The sequence below is a fragment of the Capricornis sumatraensis genome, chromosome 1 (genome assembly GCF_032405125.1).
Source record: "Capricornis sumatraensis isolate serow.1 chromosome 1, serow.2, whole genome shotgun sequence".
NCBI classification, from domain to species: Eukaryota; Metazoa; Chordata; class Mammalia; order Artiodactyla; family Bovidae; genus Capricornis; species Capricornis sumatraensis.
This window is the reverse complement of record NC_091069.1, coordinates 152,603,243-152,610,268: the sequence shown is the minus strand read 5'-3', so window position 1 is coordinate 152,610,268 and position 7,026 is coordinate 152,603,243.

Below are 7,026 nucleotides of genomic sequence, written 5' to 3'. Positions count from 1 at the left end.
TAATGACTTGGGAGGGGGTTCCTCGAAGCCCAGAAGGTACTTGAGGAGCGTAGGTTTCTGCTAGTTTGCAGCAATAGCAGAACCAGAGTTTTGTTTGGTTTGTCTGACCTGGTTTCTTGAGAAAAGGGCCAAAGAACTCACTTTATGGGGTTAACTGAGTATAGTCATAGCTCTTAAAGAGAGCGGCCATAGTCCCTGGGCATAGTCTCACATGCCCAAGTGAACCAGCAACACTTTATAATACCACAGACACTTTTGTACTTCAGCCTTTGCATCCAAAATCAAATTGCTACACTTTAAATAAATTGCTTCATTTTGTGTATTCCTTAAACCCTGCACTGCACTCTCCAGGCAGTTTGGAGAATTCTACTGAACAATGCCATGAACTTCTCAACAAGGCAGCATTTTTTGGCCAGCCCAGACCCCACAAGACTTTCCCTTCTATCAGTGCAGTATACTTGATTTCTGCAACAGCTGATCGCCTTGACTCATCTTCCTATCTCTAATTCATCTGCCCATTGCTACTGCTACTACTGCTGCTAAGTCACTTCAGTCGTGTCCGACTCTGTGGGACCCTATAGATGGCAGCCCACCAGGCTCCCCCATCCCTGGGATTCTCCAGGCAAGAACACTGGAGTGGGTTGCCATTTCCTTCTCTAGTGCATGAAAGTGAAAAGTGAAAGGGAAGTTGCTCAGTCGTGTCCGACTCTTAGCAACCCCATGAACTAGCATGATCTAAGTAAAACAACACCTTTTATCATATTAATTCCCTCCTCAAAACCTTCCCTCTCGGAATTTAACTTTCTAGGGCAGCCATAACCTGGCTTCACCCTACTTCCCACTATTCATTCCACTAGTTTTCACTTGGTGCTATTGATTGGGGGACTGACAAAATGAAACGTGTTTCAGAAAGGTTAAATTGCTCATATGACAAGAATGAATTGAAAGGTAGAATAGTTGTAGGAAGGAGACTGTTGGAATAGTAGATGGTAACCTTTTACAGAGTAGTTTCAGGAGAGTACTATGTACAAGTTTAAATAACATGAAGTTAAGAGACTAGGTAGACAGAAAACTGGAACAACATTTTGGATAGTGCCATTTCTCTTGACAAACAGAAGAGATTTTCTAATTAGGGTGAGAATTTATATTTGAAAGAAGTAAGTATAATAACTTCAAAGTTTTAAAACTAAGATGTTATTAATCTAAAGAATTTTGACACTAAAAATTTTGCAAATGTGCCTTTTACAATAAAAAGCTTTTTATCTGATTTATGTTTTTTTATGGGACTTTTAGTGTTTATGTGAAGGTTTGTTGTTCAGTTGCTCGGTTGTGTGTGACTCTTAGTGACCCCACGGACTGCAGCATGCCACGTCTCCCTGTCATTTACCATCTCCTGGAGCTCGCTCAATCTCATGTCCACTGAGTCAGTGATGCCATCCAACCATCTTATCCTCTGTCATCCCCTCTCTTCCTGCCTTCAATCTTTCCCAGCATCAGGGTCTTTTCCAAGAGTTGGCTCTTTGCATCAGGTGGCCAAAGTATTGGAGCTTCAGCTTCAGCATCAGTCCTCCCAAAGAGTATTCAGTGTTGATTTCCTTTAGGATTGACTGGTTTAGTCTCCTGGCAGCTCAAGGGACTCTCAAGAGTCTTCTCCAACACCACAGTTCAAAAGCATCAATTCTTTACTGCTCAGCGTTTTTTATGGTCAAACTCTCACATCCATACATGACCACTGGAAAAACCATAGCTTTGACTATACAGACCTTTGTCAGCAAAGTAATGCCTCTGCTTTTTAATACACTATCAGGTTTGTCATAGTTTTTCTTTCAAGGAACAAGTGCCTTTTAATTTCATGGCTGCAGTCACCATCTGCAGTGATTTTGGAGCCCAGGAAAATAAAGTTTTACTTATCACTTTGTCTCTCACTGAATTCTTTATGCAATGAGACATCAAGAACCCGAGGTTCATTATGTCCTGACACCAGGTGTGATCTTAGTTAAAAGACCATGGATTCAAGTCCCAATCTGATTTACACGGTTTCAGAGCCAGTGAATGATTGCCAGCCCACCATTCTCCAAAGCAGTGAGATTATACGAAGGCTATCAGAGCAGTCTTAAAGCATCAGTCCTAAATAGCATGAAATATCAGGGCCAAAATAATGTAGAAGAGTTCGCCATCTGAAGATGAGATACAAAACACTTTTGTTCCTCCCATATATCAGCTAAAATCTGAGAAAAAGAAGGGGTGAAAGTATAACTACATTTCAAAAATAAAGTCACCGTGATATACTTTTCAGATGCCTTTATCAAACTGGGAAGAAACTGACTTTTCGTTAAAAGTATAATAAGCTTTTTAAAAAAAATTTTTTTTAAATAATAAAGGAAGCCTTGACAGTTTTATTTAATCATCTCTTTTGGAGTGCTTCTAAAAGTCAGTGAAACCTATGTAAGTGATTTATCATATTTCTAGTTGAAAATTAAGCAAATGTTTAAATAAAATGTAATTTTAATTTATACTTGGAAGATTAAGGTCTTAAAAGCTCAAAAAGTTCATTTCTATAAGAGTGGTAGTTTTACTTTTTATCCCTCCCTCCCAACTTAATTCATTTTTTTTTTTAAGTGGTGTAATTGTTAATTTTATGTGTCAACTTGGCTGGGCCATAGTGCCCAGATATATGATCAAATGTTATTTTGGATGCCTTCTGTGAGTGTTTTGGGATAAGATTTACATTTAAACTAGCAGACTTTAAGTAAAGGAGATTGTCCTGCATAATGTGGGTCAGCCTCATCCAATCAGCTGCAGATCTAAATATTTAGAACAAAAGACTGACCTCCAGGAACAGCATGGAATTCTCAGGCAGACAGGCTCTGGACTTGAACTGCAACAGTGGCTCCTTGCACGGTCTTCAACCTGCCCGCAAACCCTGCCAATTGTGTAAACCCTAGGCTTCATAATCATGTGAGCCAGGTCCTTAAAAGAAACCTCTTCCTATATTTGTGCACATGGAGAACCCTGACTAATAAAGGGGGGAGAGAAATATTCAACTTCCAGCTAGATATTAAATACTGAAGTCTTCATTCAGTAATTATATATGATTGTCCACCTCATTTGGGGTTCCATTGACATCAGCCAGAGATAGGACAAATTTGGCCAATTCAGAAAAAAATTTATCTGAAGAGAAAGAAAATTCAGAGTAACAGTAAATTATGTGTCTCTCATATAGGGCATATGCCAGTGTTGCTGATATAAGTGATCTAACTATAGTAATTATGGGAATAGCTTTCTTACATAGTTGTTTGAGCTCACAATGTTACAAACGTTTTCAAGAGTGCAAAAAATAACCTCCAAAGGAGTCTAAATATATCTTTAGTTGTTCTCTTTCTCCTTCAGGATATATTTTCTACTTTAAAACAATGTAGCATGTATCAGCTTTAAAGAAAAAAAAGTTACTGTAAAAATCTTAGTAAAATGCAGGCAAGCAAAAAGTAAATATAAAAATCTTCCATAATTCCCCTACCCAGAGATAGTCACTGGTAACATGTTAGTGTGTTTCCTTTTAAACTATTTTTATCCATTGGACTCCCTGCCTCATTTTTTTAAACAAAAATGGATATATAATGTACATGGATTTGAGACTGGTATTTTCATGTTTTATAAATTTCCCTGTGACTTCAGTTCAGTTAAGTCGCTCAGTTGTGACTGACTCCTTGCGACCCTATGGACTCCTTGCGACCCTATGGACTGGAGCACTCCAGGCCTTCCCTGTCCATCACCAACTCCCGGAGTTTATTCAAACACATGTCCACTGAGTCGGTGATGCCATCCAACCATCTCATCCTCTGTCATCCCCTTCTCCTCCTGCCTTCAATCTTTCCAAACATCGGGGTCTTTTCCAATAAGTCAGTTCTTCGCATGAGGTGGCCAAAGTATTGGAGTTTCAGCTCCAGCATCAGTCCTTCCAATGAATATTCAGGACTGATTTCCTTTGGGATGGACTGCTTAGAACTCCTTGCAGTTCAAGGGACTCTCAAGTGTCTTCTCCAACACCACAATTCAAAAGCACAATTGGCCCTCAGCTTTCTTTATAGTCAACTCTCACATCCATCCATGACTACTGGAAAAACCATAGCTTTGACTAGACGGACCTTTGTTGGCAAAGTAATGTCTCTGCTTTTTAATATGCTGTCTAGGTTGGTCATAACTTTTCTTCCAAGAGCAAGCGTCTTTTAATTTCATGGCTGCAGTCACCATCTGCAGTGATTTTGGAGCCCCTCAAAGTCTGTCACTGTTTCCATTGTTTCCCCATCTATTTGCCATGAGGTGATGGGACCAGATACCATGATCTTTGTTTTCTGAATGTTGAGTTTTAAACCAACTATTTCACTCTCCTCTTTCACTTTCATCAACAGGCTCTTTAGTTTCTCTTTGCTTTCTGCCATAAGGGTGGTGTCATCTGCATATCTGAGGTTATTGATATTTCTCCCGGTAATCTTGATTCCAGCTTGGGCTTCATCCAGCCCAGCATTTCTTATGATGTACTCTGCATATAAGTTAAATAAGCAGGGTGACAATATACAGCCTTGACATATTCCTTTCCCGATTTGGAACCAGTCTGTTGTTCCATGTCTGGTTATAACTATTGCTTCTTGACCTGCATACAGATTTCTCAGGAGGCATGTCAGGTGGTCTGGTATTCCCATCTCTTGAAGAATTTTCCACAGTGTGTTGTGATCCACACAGTCAAAGCCTTTGGCATAGTAAATAAAACATATTCTTCTGGAACTCTCTTGTTTTTTCGATGATCCAGTGGATGTTGGCAATTTGATCTCTGGTTCCTCTGCCTTTTCTAAATCCAGCTTGTACATCTGGAAGTTCACAGTTCACATACTGTTGAAGCCCGGCTTGGAGAAGTTTGGGCGTTACTTTGCTACCGTGGGAGATGAGTAAAATTGTGTGGTAGTTTGAACATTCTTTGGCATTACCTTTCTTTGGTATTGGAATGGAAACTGACCTTTTTGAGTCCTGTGGCCACTGCTGAGTTTTCCAGATTTGCTGACATATTGAGTATAGTACTTTAACAACATCATCTTTTAGGATGCTGCACTCAAGTTCTGCTGCTGCTGCTGCTAAGTTGCTTCAGTCGTGTCCGACTCAGTGCGACCCCATAGACGGCAGCCCACCAGGCTCCCTGTCCCAGGGATTCTCCAGGCTAGAACACTGCAGTGGGTTGCCATTTCCTTCACCAATGCATGAAAGTAAAAAGTGAAAGTGAAGTTGCTCAGTTGTGTCCGATTCTTAGTGACTCCATGGACTGCAGCCTACCAGGCTCCCTGTTCATGGGATTTTCCAGGCAAGAGTACTGGAGTGGGTGCCATTGCCTTCTCCGCACTCAAGTTCTACCCTCAGTCTATTTAGAAAAATTCATCTAAGTATACCAGGTATTCTCAACAGCTGGTCAGAACTGGTCAGGCTGTCATAGTCCTTCTATTTCTTTTAGTTCTTTAATTCTATTCAGATCTGTTAATTCATTCCTGAGAAAGTTTCCAACAGATGTGCCACTTTCTTAATATTAGTCAGCAACCTTGCTGGACTTTCCATATCTCTTCTACCACATTTTTAGGGTGAGTTGCTTATACAAAGTGTCCAGGAGAGGCAAATTTCCTACTTTACCCATCCTGACTTCTTGTGGCTGAACTAATAATAAAATTAACACACAACAGATAAATAGGAGAAAAACAAATTTAATTCATGTGCACAGAGGTCTCACATAGAGTTAAGTCCTAAGTAAGAAGTGGCCAAAACAGACAGCTTTTATATTTTTTAGACAAAGGAGCAATAAAAATTCGTAAGGAATTTAACCAAAGCTTGGGCTTTGAGTAGTAAATTAGTAAAGAAATATCAAAGTCTGCTCACAAAATTCTCTGCCATGAATTCCCTGTCTCTGGTAATAATGATGTCTTCCTACCTTTGCTACTGTACAGCAAGGAAGTATGACAGTTTTATTTCCTGCTTTCAGGGGGACAGACAGGAAGCTCAAAGTAACCTTCTTGCACCTGCCAGTTTTCAAGTAAACTGAATTCAAACTAACCCATATGTTATTGAGGCATAATTTGGAGCAACCTGCCCTGAGCTCCAACTAGCAGCATAAATCAGTCATTGTATTTGTTTTCTAGTCAAGTATCGTCTCCTACACAATTCATGGATTGACTTTTGCCACTCTCCATCAAATGCTGGACTATAGCCTTGGAGTACAAAATGAAGCAGGGCAAAGGCTGACAGAGTTCTGTCAAGAGAATGCACTGGTCGTATTAAACAACCTCTTCCAACAACACAAGAGAAGACTCTACACATGGACGTCACCGGATGGTCAATACTGAAATCAGATTGGTTATATTCTTTGCAGCCAAAGATGGAGAAGCTCTATACACTCAGCAAAAGCAAGACTGTGAGCTGACTGTGGATCAGATCATGAACTCCTTATTGCCAAATTCAGACTTAAATTGAAGAAAAGGGAAAACCACTAGGCCATTCAAGTATGACCTAAATTATACAGTGGAAGTGACAAAGAGATTCAAAGGATTAGATATGATAGTCAGAGTGCCTGAAGAACTATGGGTGGAGGTTCATAACATTGTACAGGAGGCACTGATGAAAACCATCCATAAGAAAAAGAAATGCAAAAAGGCAAAACAGTTGTCTGAGGAGGCCCTACAAATAGCTGAGAAAAGAAGAGAAGCAAAAGACAAAGGAAAAAAGGAACGATATACCCATCTGAATGCAGAGTTCCAAAGAATAGCAAGGAGAGATAAGAAAGCCTTCCTAAGAAACAATGCAAAGACATAGAGGAAAATAACAGAATGGGAAAGACTAGAGATCTCAGGAAAATTAGAGATACCAAGGGAACGATTTCATGCAAAGATGGGCACAATAAAGGACAGAAATAGTATGGATCGAACAGAAGCAGAAGATATTACAAAGAGGTGGCAAGAATACACAGAAGAACTGTACAAAAAGATTTAATGACCC